We start from the raw sequence: 15,367 nt of genomic DNA on the forward strand, positions 1-15,367 counted from the left end.
AAATCAACTGTGAGCAGATCGAGCAGATGATTGATGCCTTCTCAAAGACACACACTGGGCCAGATCTGTCTGCACCATGCTTGATTTGGTGTTAGAAAATCCTGTGAACAAAGGGGGCGTTTGCCAGGCAACGACCTAGGCTGGCACAGGATGATGGGAATGACCCCAACAAAGAGTCTACATAGTAGTTAGTTCACTACACTTATTTTACTACCTTGTTGGAGAATATCCATACATAGTTTTCTATAAGATGTTCTCTGTTTTCAAAAGAGAGTGTGAGATTCTCCTAGACCAGTGCAAAATTTAACTTGTAGTTAACAACAGCTTGACAAACTGCCCGCCAATATAAATGCAGATAAATATATAATTGCTTCTTGACCCTACAAAAAACAATGGATCCTCTTACCACTCTGGATGACACCAACAAATATGGTGAGTACTGTACATCGATAAATGCTGTGGTTAGCGCGGTTCAATCCCATCAGAGAGGGGTTGCATCAGGAAAGACATTCGACGTAAAAACTTGTCAAGTCAACCATGCGAATCAGTCGCTGTGGTGACCCCTGACAGGATAAGCCGAAAGGAGTTACCGTACCTTACATCAATGAGTGCTCAGACAGGATCGTCATTGGGAAATCTAAGTACACGGCCCCAGTCAAGAGAGCTGAAAACATCGCTGACATCCTGGAGTCTATAGAAAGAAAGGAACAAGGAAGTTTTGATGCATATCTGGTGTTAGTGGAGATTCTTCATAAAGAGTTTCAGGCTCAGAGAGTCCCTGGAATTCAGCTAGCAGCTCCCTTCTCACCAAGAAGGAAGCCCTGAAGGAAACGCTGCAATCCCTGATGGAGGACGTGGCTTAGCTAGCGGCGAAGAAAAAGAAATAAAAGAAAGCACCATCGATCTTCAGGCCTACGGCATGAGAGACTGGTGTTCTTGGGCAGAGGAAGCATTTACGATTATAAACAGAAGGAAATGGTTAAGAGGCAGACAGCTGAAGGGAACCAACCATAGAGTCAACAGTTAGTTCCCTGAGGAGATACTCGACCAATGCCACATACTGTACTGTTCCACATATGTAAGGGTTTCAGGGCAGAAGGCTGCAGAGCTGTCACCATAGTGAATAAATTCTACGTCAATGGAGAGCTCTACCTGGACTGGGAATCCACCTCATTACTGTACTGTACTGTATGTAACAAAGACATAACATAACTATACATTCAATTTTTTAACCTCGCTCTATTAGGTTACATTAATCTCCTTAATTAAGAGCGTAGATTTTCAATTTGAGAGTGCACTTTTTAATGTTCAAATTTTGTCATGATTGCTCTCAAAACCCTTCCTTCGCTTTCAAAATGTCTCTGCTCGCTCAGATTTCCCCCACTCTCTGAAATGTGTATTTGTGTTCTCAGATTTCTAGTGCTAGCGCTCAAATCCTCCTCATTCTCTCATTCCTACTGCTCTCTCTCAAAATCTTTCATGGTCTCTCTTGCTTCAAATGACATGGGCTATTCCTATCTATAGAATCACCAGCCAATAAGAGACCAGAGCTGCTGACCAATGACATTATCGCTTACTTTTCCTAAGCAGGAGAGAAGCAAAGTGACTTTAGAGCAAGTCTTTTAGGGTCTCCATATTATGCTATGACGCGTTCATTCCATTTTTAATAAAAAGCGAGCTGTTCATTTTCATTATTCAATTTTTTGGTGAGATTTCGAATCATAAGAATCGGAAGTTGACCTTCTTCCTCTATCTTATATATAAACAAACCCTAAAACAGTCATTGGCAAACTCCGTCCAAACTTGTCCAAATCAACATCTGGGAATGTTGTATGTGCGTTGTATTTGTATCTGCTTGTAGTGTTTAATTGTATGATTGTGATGTGACAACATTCTGTCAGGCAGAGTGGCGTTATTTTGAAGGGAGTGTGAAGGCACCACTAGAAAGAAGGTACGCATGAAAGTGTAAAATATTTACAAAACATTAAATATTGCATAGCTAGTGTGTACAGTCTGAATGTTGACGATCCTTCTTTCTTTCGCACCTTCTTCGTATCACTCTCTGCTTAATCTGGTTCTAAACCGTCACTCTTGTCTCTTCCTCACTGCTACCACCAGAACTGGCTTGCAACTCCTGGGGTTAGATTACAAAGCCCCAGACATGACACCTGAAAGAATAAAAAATAAACTGTGGCCATGAAATACCTATTCATACGAACGAGATTATAATTTGTAGGCACGAGATAACCTATTTGAAATAAAAATGTCTGGTGATTTTCGCCAGTTACAGCGCTCGTTCACGCTAAGGAGTATCCTACAGACTACAGTAAGTTACACATGAATTATAAACAGGGATATTTTAATTAAATTTTATCAAAACCCTGGCATTACAATGCATAATTATTAACCGGAGGCCTTCAACAGAATATTGGGAACCAGGATTTTTTAATTGGTGGAGGTACAACTTGGAAGCCGACATTGATTTCATGCAAAACGGCACTATGGTTATGGTCAATTTGACATTGAGCCTCCCTTTTCATAACTATGGAGAAAAATTAAACAGAGCAATTAACCAAAACAATCCAGTATGTGATAAAGCATTGCGTACACAAGTCTAAAAGCATAATTTTAAAGTTTAGCCATCAAGATTTAGCAAAACTTTGAATGCTTTATTGGCCGAAATTTCCAGGCTCAGATAAATAGAGAGGTTGACACTATCTCTATTAACTATGAATATAATTATAATTATAAAAATAATAAATTATTATTTTTTTAAATTATGAAACTACCTTTGCTGATAACCACACAGTGCTCAACCTTAAATGTATGCATTTTCAGATTAGAAGATCAGAAGCATAGGGGTAGTGAACCAGTAGCCCAGCAATAAATTTTGGCTCTGTCTCTCCATATATCTACTCTGCCAGGGTTCTACATTCTGTATGTCTGACATGACATCTTAAGTTTGTGTCAGTGTTTGACAAGTGTTGCTAGCATAACAAAACACTATATTCAAATCGTAACAGGATCAAGTTAAGGACACGTCACCAGGTGTATTTAAGTGTAAGATGCAATTAAATAACTGGAGGATAATGATACTAGAAGGTAGTCCACGGATTAGTATATGTATGTAGATGTCATGTCTAGCGCTTCGTTAGTAGACCATGTAGACTAATAAATGTAGATCTATGAATAATCTGTAAAGCAGTTGCTGGTAGAAAAATTAGAGTTAAAAATTACTCAGTAACAGTCAACAAATAATATGAAGACAATGATATACTTAATTAATCTTGTCTCGTTCATAAATTAGATTCAGCCATTGTCTCCTTAGATGCAGAAAAAGCTCTCAACAGAGTAAACTGAAAGTTTCTTTTAGCCACTTTGCATAAATGTCGGCATTGGGAACTGCTTTATAGACTGGATCCAAATTCTATACAGTACAGCTCAGCAACCACTACAGTCAGAACAAATGGTCAAACCTCCCCAAGGTTTAGTCTTCATAGAGGGACTAGTCAGGGCTGCCCACTCTCTCCATCACTATTTGAAGCATTCATTAAACCTCAAGCTGAAGCAACTAGACAGCACGAAGACAAAAACAGTAAATCACAAAATAAGTTTATATGCTGATGATGTTTTTTGTTCCTCTGCTGTTCCTCCTACCGTCACTCGCAAGTGTCAGCTGGTTGCACACTCACTCACTCACTCACTCACTCACTCACTCACTCACTCACTCACTCACTCACTCACTCACTCACTCACTCACTCACTCACTCACTCACTCACTGTTCATCAACTCCGAGGCTGAGGATGCTCAGTACTGTACATGGTGCTTGTTAGACTGCTGGTAACTCACTGAGAACAGGAGAAATCAAATAAATAATAATAACTATTATGCTGAAGCTCTGGTTCCCCATGAAGTAAAGACATGTTACTGTCCACAGAATAAGTCCAGAACCAGCCTTGAACAGGCCTTGTTAGAAAAATGTGATTTAATGATTAATTTGTTCTTGAAGAAATGGTAAAAGCTGCTAAAACCTCAACAACACAAAACAAATCGGTTTTTGAAGTTCAAAGGACCTGGACACAGTAGAATGATTGGAGATGATTAGAAGAATGAAAGTCTTGCAAAGTTGCAAAGTTAGATCAACACCATTTGATTCCAAGACACAGCGCTCCATAGCTGTCCACACCTAGATGAGAAGAACTATGTGAGAATGTTGTTCTTTTTCAGAATCAGAAACTGAGCATCTCACTGTGCTGCTGGATCCTGGACCCCAGAGTATGAGAAGGGCTACAGTCACATCATCCACTGTGTCCACTGTGCGGGTCAGCCTACAGGTGCTGTGGTGCTGTGGTGCCGTGTATACACAAGGAGGAGGACCAGAAGGTCACATCAACTACAAACTATTAGGTTTAGGGAGGTTTCAGGAAGCTGAGGGATGCTCACCTTTCACTTCTACAGGGTCCAGAGGTGCTAGGGCACATCTCAGCTGTCCCTGGGTTAGTGGAGGCTAACACAAGCAGCACTAGAATTCATTATGGACGACAATCTGCTCTCTGATTTACAATGAAGCGCTACCATACGTTTGATAAAAAGAGGTGAGTACTGTACTTCCAGACAAGAGGACGTGGCTGCACTGGACCATCCTGGTGTCGTGGTACCGTAGCTCATGCACATGTAAGAAGAGAACTTAATAAACACTCTGTGTGGCTTATTTGCTCTGCTGCTTGTTTGCTGACTCTGCTTTTCCTGCTGTGCTACCCTCGGCTCAGATTCCCATCCAGCTGGGGCTTATCCTGTGCTGCCAGGAGATCAGCCAAAGCAACCTCGCCACGCCGGCCTTTTAACGGTAGTATGAACATTTACTGGTCCCTGGGCTGAAGGAATCACAGGGTGTGAGGCTCATGTACCATACAGGCCGTAACGGGAGGCTCTGGGCTGGAGGTGCAGAGTGAGAGACAGTGATGTGAGGCAGAAGAAAGGATTGAGCAGAATTCAGAAAGAGGAGCCGGGCCTCTCCACGCCGAAGTGTTTTCTCTAAAAACCTCTGAGACGCTGGAGATAGGTTTTCACCCCTTAAATGCATCCCAGTGTCTTTGCTGGGCTCCCCCCTCATTGGCTGCAGGGAACTCCACGACCTGAGGAGAAGGTGGGTGGTGGACAGTGGAGGCACAATAATGTACAGGAAAAGCATCCCCAGAATCCACTGGCCACGGCCAAAGTTAACATACACCGAGGGATTTGGTATCAAAGTTTTATTATTTGGCTCCACAAACAAAATAGCCACTGCAAAAACACAAGCCGAGGAGTTTCCTGCTGGCTGCTCAAATAGAGAATGTTTAATTATGAACGTTTGGGAAATCAAACTGCTTTGCCTCAAGTACTTTGCACCAGGCTTCCTCCCATGAAAGCATAGCTCCGAGTCTTTGAGCAGCATCTTGGTTTCCCCGTCGTCATCCTGCTCTATGGGCCTTCCGTCTCATTCCACCTTGTTTACATTGAGGGAGTCACAGTGTACAGTTATAAAACGATAGAAAGTAAAGCTACGCTCACGTTTGGCCTCTGCTGTTCGATTAAGATGTTTGCAGGTCCATAAATGCTTTTATCGTCCTAAAGTTAAACTAGTATGTTTAGAAATTGTTTAGAAACAACATGAAATTGATTGACTATATTCAGAATATATTTTATTCAAAACTAAAAACATTTGCTTTGATCATGTTAAAATAGAACTTCAGTTTGGGACAAATCACACTGTGGAGAAGTGAGAGTGTTTAAATAGATGGGACTGTAGAGATTTACGTGGGTTATTATTAGGTCTGTTTGTCCTGTTAGACATTCCTCTGCTCATATCAAGGTGCGGTGATCCTCATCAGCCAAACCCAGCAGCAGCAGGTCCGTCAGGCCTCTAATAATCCGCCTGAAACATGTGGAGCACATTCAGTAAACGTGAAGAGAACAACAGCAGTCTTACAGTGAATATAACGTATCCACGTGAAAGGTCCATCTTTTAATTCTCAACTTAGTCGACAACAAGAGTTTATTTAGCAGCACGTATGGAAAACCAGCTTGTATTAGTGTGAACTGTCCTGGAACATGAAGGTGGGCGACGTCCGATCACCTTCACTTTGCTTCTCTGAGACTCGTGTCCACATTCAGAGCAGCACGACGACAAGAGCTGATTCACCTTGAGCTTCTGAACACACAAAGACTTCAGCTTAACACGATTCTGTGATTAAAGTGTGAATAAGAAAAATGTTATGGTTAAAAAAATTATCTAACATAGAAATGAATCAATTCGTTTTGAAGCAATGTATTTCCAGAAAACTGAAGTAAAAGGATTATTGATCCATCCTGGATGTTCTCCTGATCTGGACCAGGTGAACTTCAGACACTACAGATCTGAATTACATGGATAAAACAGACCAAATCATAAAGAAATAAGTTGCTGATGGACTCTGGGATCAGTTACAGTTTTTATTAATCGCTTTGACCTGATTTGCATAACTAGGTTCCGTATCCTTATTTCCATCATCACCATTTCAGCAGTGCATCAGACAAACAAATGTGTAAACCAGTTCTCATTGGATTGACACATTTTCTCCTACCTTTTGCAAAACAGTTAACACTGACGTCATTCAAACGATGCATGTTGTATCGTTTGAAGGCAAAATAAGCTTTTGCTGTGTATTTTCAAGGTTTTGACACCCTTTGGGCCTTTTGGAAACAAAGCGTGTCATTATGACACTGGAGCCGCTGTTTAGACCTGCGTGTGAACTGTTAAGAAAATGTGTTGTTTCATTGGACGGCTGCGTCAAAGCGACCAATAGAAACTGTAAAGGAAGCAGATCAGTGGAGGTGAGTGTGAGGACGGAGGAGCAAGAAAACTACCAAACTGAAAACCTGTCTTGGACTCTTTCTCGTCCTGGTTCCTCCTCATCACTGACCCTTTCCATCTGCTTCATCGTTTTTGTTCTTTTGACTCTTAGTTCACTGCCTGTGTGTCAGGATTAGTCTTTTCTGGATGAGCTGAGGTTTTCTGAAACATTTGATGTAAACGGTTTCTTGCTGTGAAGTATTTGAGACACTTAGTGTGGCGACATCTGCTGGTCGACTCCTAACAATATGTTTCAGGTGTCATGAAACTGCGACTCGAGTTGAGCACAAACAACACACACATGTTATCAGAACTGTTCGTGACTACTTATACTACTTTTACTACTGCTTTTACTTAATGGGTCACAAAGATTTAAACTCAAACACAATTCAATCACTGCTACACAATCTATGAAGCTTACAAACAGAACGCAGGTTGAGTCTCTCTCTGTGGTTTTGTTTTGGATTAAGTACCGACCTCTGAATGTTTGTGTGCACTAACTCTTTCCCTCAGTCTTGGTAAATGAAAGGTCTGTTGATCACAAACGCTCTCCTACACTTGAAAGCTTCACTTCCCAGCTTTGACATTGTGAAGCATCGACTTCTGTCTTGAAATTGGAGGATTCTTAGTTTGTTTGTCCTTGTAAGTATTTATCTTTATTTTTTTAATTCTTACCCACTTTAGTGGCTCCTTTTGTTCTTTCTTAGTTTAGGTTTTATATAAGTGACTTCTTACCTATTTTTTAGTCTGTTTTTGGTTCGCATCTTGCTCGTCTTATTTAAAGTCTGGGAGTGTCTACTTCTCTTGTGTGTCCTGCATTCCTTGCATCTCTTGCATTTTGCCGTAACTTATAAACAGATAATCGTTATTAATCCACCTGTAACCAATCTTTTACTGTATCAATTTCCTCATTAGTAACCGAAAAATGTTTGAAATTGAAGGGACTGAATTTAAGTCAGGCAGCAGTTTCCTGTTACACTGATGCCACTGACTGGACTGAGCTGGAAGTCAGGTGTTGGGTGTTGGTGTCATTACGACAAAAGAATCCTTTACAGCATTTAGCTGCCAAATATAAAACAATGCTTAGTTGTCAAAGACGTGAATGTGGAAAACACCTTTCGTTCTTCTGGCACATTTGAAATGCTTTCTGCCAGAGTTGGACAATATGGCTTTTGTCTCCGTTTCTGTTTCTTCATCTCTTTGAAAGTAGATAAGAAACAGCCAGAGGACATTCAGATGCGATGTGGGAACGTATGTTAGACACCTCTGTCTTCATTAAGTAAACCATGTGGGTCGTTCCTCCAGAAACTCAGATCATAAATTCCTTAGGTTTTATGTTTGCACTAACATGTCAAACCCCACTTTATTAGAAATGTACCCAGCAGTAAATGGCGGAGAACGTGAAATGTAACTGAACAAACTGAAGATCTGAACAATAACAAAGTGCAGAGAGACGCTCAAGTCAAACTAACTGGTCCAACTTCACCAGTGAGCAGATTGAAGCTGTCGTGACAGACGCCATCACAGACTGGGTCCAGCAGGAAGAGACCAGGACCTCGTCCTCCGTCTCCGCTCAGGCCCAGATCCTCTCAGTGCTGCAGCTACAGGTACAGCAGCTACTGGAACAGCTGTTCTGCACAGGAGCCTGGAAAGAGGCGAGCGTGTCGAGTAAATGTTTAAACGTCGGCGTCGGGGGGGGACGGGTGGAACTCAGGTCTCCAGGTTAGAAACACATCCAGGCCAGAACGTGCTGCATGACACGATGCTGCTTGAGACACGGTCCATACGCGGAAATGTGCTATGAATGAAACTCGTGCATTTCTCCATCAGGCGCTCTGCAGCGTTGGCCTCTGTCTGTAAAGCAGCTCCCAACACGTTGACTTGCTCGTATGAGAATATGCAGCAGGGCACAAACAGGTCTGTGAGGGATTCGTACAGCTCCTTATTATTTTAAGCCTTTCCATCGCCAGACAACTCCCTGAATTCCTGCCTCCGTGTGCACGCGTGTGCGTGGGACCGTCGCTTCCCTGCCAGGCACCCGCTCATCAGCGAAGGTCTGAGCTTCTCTCACACTGGAGCCTGAGAAGCTGTTCGTCTGATCTGATGCAACTGATCAGTGCAGGTCAGGTCCCATCAATAAATATTGTCCAACTGAATATAATGTCAGATAAACAGTTAGAGGAAAGGAGCAGCACACGGAGGGAAGTTGGTTGGAAGACAGAAGGCCGGACAGAAGAACCTGAGGAATATAATGAGGATGACAGCTAAAACAATGATAGTTGCAATATTGGACTTATTCTACATTGAGGTTGGTTGTGAGCTGGACTGTGTTTAATGCATATTTCCGGACCAGGTTCCTCATTTCACATATCACCTGCAGAGGAGAACCTTCTCTCTTCTTGTCCAGTCTTGCCCTCGCAGCCTCTGCAGAGCACCTCCGTCTGGCGAGAGGCTGCAGAGTTATGCACATGCCAAGAGATTCAAACGTGGACCCACCCAAGTGTGAAGCCTGACAAAAGTGACTTGGCAGCGCGGCGCTAGAGCGAGCGGATCCGTCTATCGCTTCGCACGGTGGTGCTCGCGGCAGACGGCGAGGGCCGCCGTCCACATCGGCGCGCGCCACCGCTCGGGTGACGTCCGTCGATATCGGTGGCGCTCGCGCTCAGACTCCCGGCGCGGTTCCCGCGCCGGCTCTTCCTCCTCTGGGAGGTTTTTTCGTGTGCAGCCATGTTTGTCTGTAGTTGTATAAACAATAACTGTGCTAATGTGTCAGTGGAGTATTCGCCTGTGGTGATTCAGCCTCGCTGACAGACAGACGGCACAAACCTCCTTTGTTTCACACAGAACAGAAGTTCTATTGTGGTCGGGCTGTTTGGCTGTAATGGAATGTTCTGCTGAGAGAAGCCAACACACACCCAGTGGCTTCCATGGCAGATATGATCACTGATGTCATATTGACGGGAGCAGTTTGTTTTGGGAGCTATCAGCGGTTTATTTATGTTCCTGACATGAGTCTGTGACTGACAACACAATCGGACCTCCTTCATTTTGCTCAGGTGTCATGTAAATGACTCCAACCTGCACATATTAAAGGGTAATAACGTCTATTGGGAGTTTTTTGAAGCAAACATTGTGAGGATTTTAGCCACACCCTTATTAATCCTCCTGTTCCTCAGCTCTGCTGTTGACTTTGCATTGGTTCTGGCTGGAGGTGAGTGACTTCCTGTTTGGACTGGACAGGACGGCACCTTCTAGCGGTGGCAGCAGCGAAGCGTCACGCGAGGTTCAGGGCCCGTTCTGTCGGTTTTCGGGTCCGGGTCATGGCTCCGCGGCCTTGTTGGGTTCCACAGGGACACACTGAAACATCACGTTTGTTACTCAAACTAGGTAAAGTATCAACCTCATCTGGACTCGTCTGGAAATTTACTTCACATTTTAATGAATCTTGACTAATTTCACTGTATTTTTCAATTTAAAACCTACATTCATTCTGTGATCAGCGTATTTATAGTAGAGAGTTACTTTTATTTTTTCTTTTTAAACAGAACATAGAGCCAAACAAACAATTGAAGCCTTGAACTTCATCACGGAGCCCACTCTATTTTTCTGAAAACATTTCATTCTGCTCTTACTCAGCTACTGTACGTGTTACTATTGAAGAGACTCAAATTTCCAAGTTACTGCTGCTAAATGGACTCATTGTTTCTGCAGTGTTTTCATCTGAAAGGACGTTTACTGTTTTGTATATGACATAGATCTGTGAGCTGTTTCGGTCAAGGACAAAAACACCATCACGTTAACACCGCCACTTCTGTGTCATTGCATCAGCTTTTCCATGATGAGAGTTCCTCAGTTAGTCCATTCAACTATGAACGAGGAACGAGGCTCAACCTGACCTGAACTCTGTCTGTCCCACTGGTCTTCAAACACCGGCAGCTGTAGAAGCTCTGACTAAACAATCCCTGCATGAAGGCGACTGGAGGCTCATTTCCATGGATGAAGGAAAGTCCTAATCTAAATGGAGAAGATGTGGTAATCATACAAGTAGAGACAGTAAAGCCAGTATATCATGACTCCAAGCAACACATTCTAACAGACAAAGCAGAAGGTTCCACGGAGCACCTTCAGTTACAGAACATCAGAGTTGCATGAAAACCAACATGGCTCCCAGAGGTGCAGGCTTTACCAGCAGCTAATGAAGCTGCCGAGGCTTTTGATGGGAAAACACAGCTGTGGTCGGTCGGCGCTCCGACAGGCTGGACCTTCACTGCTCCGAGCCGCCTCACGCAGTCGGCTTTATTTACTCTCTGGTCACATGCTCCCTGCTTGGTCACAGCGACGTTTGGCCCAGGCACTAACTGCTTCACCTCTCTCTGTTTGCAGGTGTTACAGATGTTTATTTGTGTTTAGGGGGCTTTTATTTTCTTCACCAAGATCTCTAAGCCGTTCCATGTGACCGCTGCCGGGGTCACATGCCTTGATTCAGACTGTGTCAACGTAACAGCTGAAGGGCTTTGGACGGAGCGTCCATGTCCCGCCGACACATCAAAGGACTCGTACTGCACACGACGGACAGAAGGTCTGAACAGAAGATGCTGCACACACACACACACACACACGCACACACACGCACACGCGCACACACACACACACACACACACACACACACACACACACACACACACACACACACACACACACACACACACACACACACACACACACACACACACACAGAAAACCAGCGTCACACTAATCAGCAGCAGCTACTCAGCAAGTTACAAATGAACAAACAAGCGATAAATGCCATCGTTCTACTCCTCCGGTGAATTAACTATTAATCTAACTAAACTAAACTAAACTAAACTAAACTAAACTAAACTAAACTAAACTAAACTAAACTAAACTAAACTAAACTAATCCTGCTGATACTCACTTCCTTGTGACAAACCTTTGGAAGGCAGGCAGGTGGAGGTGACAGGATGCTCCATCACTGTACTGGTGGATTTACTGCTCTGTCGATGATGATGTCAGAATGGTGCAGACAGTGTTTTCAAAGGAAATGGGCACACATCTACCAGGAGGATGTTTATTCTTCACATTCAACTTTTCCTTTCCATGTTGCATCAAGTCACTTCTTCCTCGACTTTAAAGTCAAAGTAAGTTTTCTCACCTGCTCCTCTGCTTGTGGTGTGAGGCCCAATGGAGCAAACCAATAGGAGTCAAAACCTCCATGTTGATTCAGCTTCCTCCCATTCAAAGCATTCCCTGAGGACCAGATCCTGTGTGTGGGACATGCAGCAGGCAGGGGGTGGATGTGTCCTGAAGTGATCCAGACTGTACACAACGGAGACTCCTGAAACGCTGACACCTAGCATCCAACAGGAAGACGGAACCTCTCAGCTTCTGGAGTTCCTCCAGGAGAAGAACGTTCCCTCAACAATAACGTAAGCACACACACACACACACACACACACACACACACACACACACACACACACACACACACACTTTGACTTAATGTCTGATAATTGATCTTTTTTTGGAAATGGGACAATACTCCCCCTGGTGGACTGTATGAAAACAGCTAAACGTTAATTTAACGACTGGACTCAAGCCAGCCGTGAGCAAGACAGATGATCAATAATGCTAAAGGTGGAGATGAACTCAGTTTACTGCACAGGTGGTGCCAGGTCTCTGGAGCATAAGTTGGAACAGCTACTGTTTGTTTATGTCAGAGGTCTTAGTGAGCAGCGTGTCATGATTTCACCCTCATCACAAGCAGGAAACACAGATAATGCAGCTGTGACGCAGCATTAGTTCTGTTTGGTCTAATGGTCCCTTCCTGTTGATTTCCTGCAGAGCTGGTCAGTAGTGAAAGCGACTCTAAGGTGGAGCAGTGATGTATCGCCTGAATAAGAGCTTGAGTTTGTGATTAACTGTCTTGTTCAGTCGTTTCAGTTGGGACTGAGTAACCATCCAGTAAAGAGCTAATGCTATAAGGTTGGACTAAAGATTGACTGACTGATTGACTGACTGACTGACTGACTGACTGACTGACTGACTGACTGATTTGACTGATTGCTTGGTTGGTCACAAAATAATAAACTTAAACTACGACCACTCCCAGTAGCAATTGAATCACATGGTACTTTTTTACACACACATCTACTACATTCTACCGAAATTGTGTGAACAAAAACTATGTGTAATACACCGGACACCTGTCCTCTCTCCTGGATCACTGCTTCCTCCTCTCAGTCCTCAGTTAGCTGAACCGACCAACTGACCAATAATACAGCATAGTCCCACAACTAAGACGCTAAGACTATGACAATGCTTCAAATTGTTTAGAGCAGGAAAAGCAGATGTTTGGTTCAGGTTCAAGTTTGGTTCAAAGGTTTAAGACCTTACACACAAGAGTCGACTCACAGACATGGTGTTTAGAAGGCAGATGATGTTCCTGATGCAGAGATGTGTAAACATACTATATCCATAGAAAGAAGCACAGATAAAAGCCACCAGAAGAAGAAAATAGAAACCAGAAATGAGCCAAGGTCCGACTGCCTCAGTAAAACCAAGGCCATCAGCTCATCACCTGTCTGGAAGGTCTTATACCAGCACAGCACAACACAATCACACACATCCCACCTGTTACAACTGGCAGCTCCAACGTGCACTTTACATAGCATTTCTCCAACTCTGTCTTTTTGATTCTACTTCTCGTGTTTTTGTCATTTCTTTTCTTACATGTTTTCCAAACATACTGTATTGTTAAAGTTACTTAAAGAATTTGCTGTGTACAAATAAACAAGACAGACTCATTTGGGAAATGCTACTGAGCTACACCTCAATCCAATATGTGGTGGACAATGCGCCCTATATGTAGACTACTGAACAATACACTACTAAGAAGAAGAAGAAGAAGACAAAGAAGAAGAAAAAGGAGGAGGAGGAAGAGGATAATACTGGTCACGTAATAAAAATATACTGGTGTGATTTGCAATAATTTCATAGAGTACATAGAAAGACTTCAAAAACAATTAATGGTAAAGTAAGTATTGCGTTTGTTATGCTTGGATCAAATATTGGGGTAAGTAATTAATTTGTAAGTTGTAAGTATGCAAAAAAAGCATTGATTTGAATAAAAAAATATTTTATTTATACAGAAATTAATTATACAGAAATTAAAATTATAATGAAAAAGAAAAAAATGGCAAAAAATAAATAAAGCTCTATAGATTCTATTTTAACAAACAAAGTCAGAGAAATGATAAGATGCAAATAGAAAAAAGGATGAGGTTTAAACACAATGCTGACAATAATGAATGTGGAACATGTGTTTTTACACTGTGCTTTATATGTAGAACAAACAGCATTTGTAATATTAAGTACTAATAAAGATGAATACAGGATACAAACAATTGAATTTCTAGCGGAAATAGGAGAGAAAATATTTGGCGATGCACTGTTCAGGATAAAGAAAAAGAACACATTCCCACTTGGAAGGTGGTTCATTAGAGCCACCTTCCAAGTGGGAAGAGAAGAAGAAGCAGACGAAGACGTTTCTTGAGGAGACGGGATTACAGTTTTTCTCAGTCGCTTTAGTACAATTCTCAGATCAGAATGAAATTCTCAAAACTATTTGTTCAATCTTCACATCATGATGTCACTTGTGCACATCATATAAGCAGTTTCTCGCTACTTTGAACAAGTTGAAACTGCTTTGGTACATGCATTCAAATGATTCTGTACAATTCCCAGCTCTTTGCTACATTATCAATTGTTTATGTCATGTTGATTAAAATGTATTATATAGTTCACTGTGCAATAGTCTTACTCTTCAAAACATCTAGTCATTAGTTCATCGTATAAGTCATTAACTGCAAAATGGTTGACCAAGTTGTCATAATGTCACAAACATGTTTCTATACATCTCCATTATATGTTTTTTCTAAATCTGTCCTGAATTGGTAAATTACTCTCAGGTGACTTGACTTTCTCTAACAAAGGTGCATCTCAATAATCACCAACTGGTGAGCACAACACAATGTTCTATGTCTGACAATGGTGTGCTTACTCATATTCCCATAATTGGTCCATACACAGAGCATCTTATCACCTTTCTAGAAACTCTCTACAGAGATCTCAACCCTGAAGAAGAGAGGGGTCAGAGTGGAGATCACCTGCCAAACTATGTGATAGTTTGGGACAATGTGAGTTTTCATCCCTCCAATATCATCAGGCATCAGGATGGAAAGTAATGATCACCAGCCACATAAACAAATGACCCTCCTGGCTGCCATTGTCCAGTCGCTTGCAATCAAACAAAAAGGTGTAACTTACATTTTACAGGAATTTTCATCCAAACTTTAGCCATAGTTTATGTCAGAACCTCCCTTCAAAGTACACAGTAATATTGACAACATGACTAAGTAATTTGACTGGCTTGTTCGTAGGCAATGACACAAGGACTTGATATTCTGACGTGAACT

The sequence above is a fragment of the Betta splendens genome, chromosome 22 (assembly GCF_900634795.4).
Source record: "Betta splendens chromosome 22, fBetSpl5.4, whole genome shotgun sequence".
In the NCBI taxonomy this organism is placed as follows: Eukaryota; Metazoa; Chordata; class Actinopteri; order Anabantiformes; family Osphronemidae; genus Betta; species Betta splendens.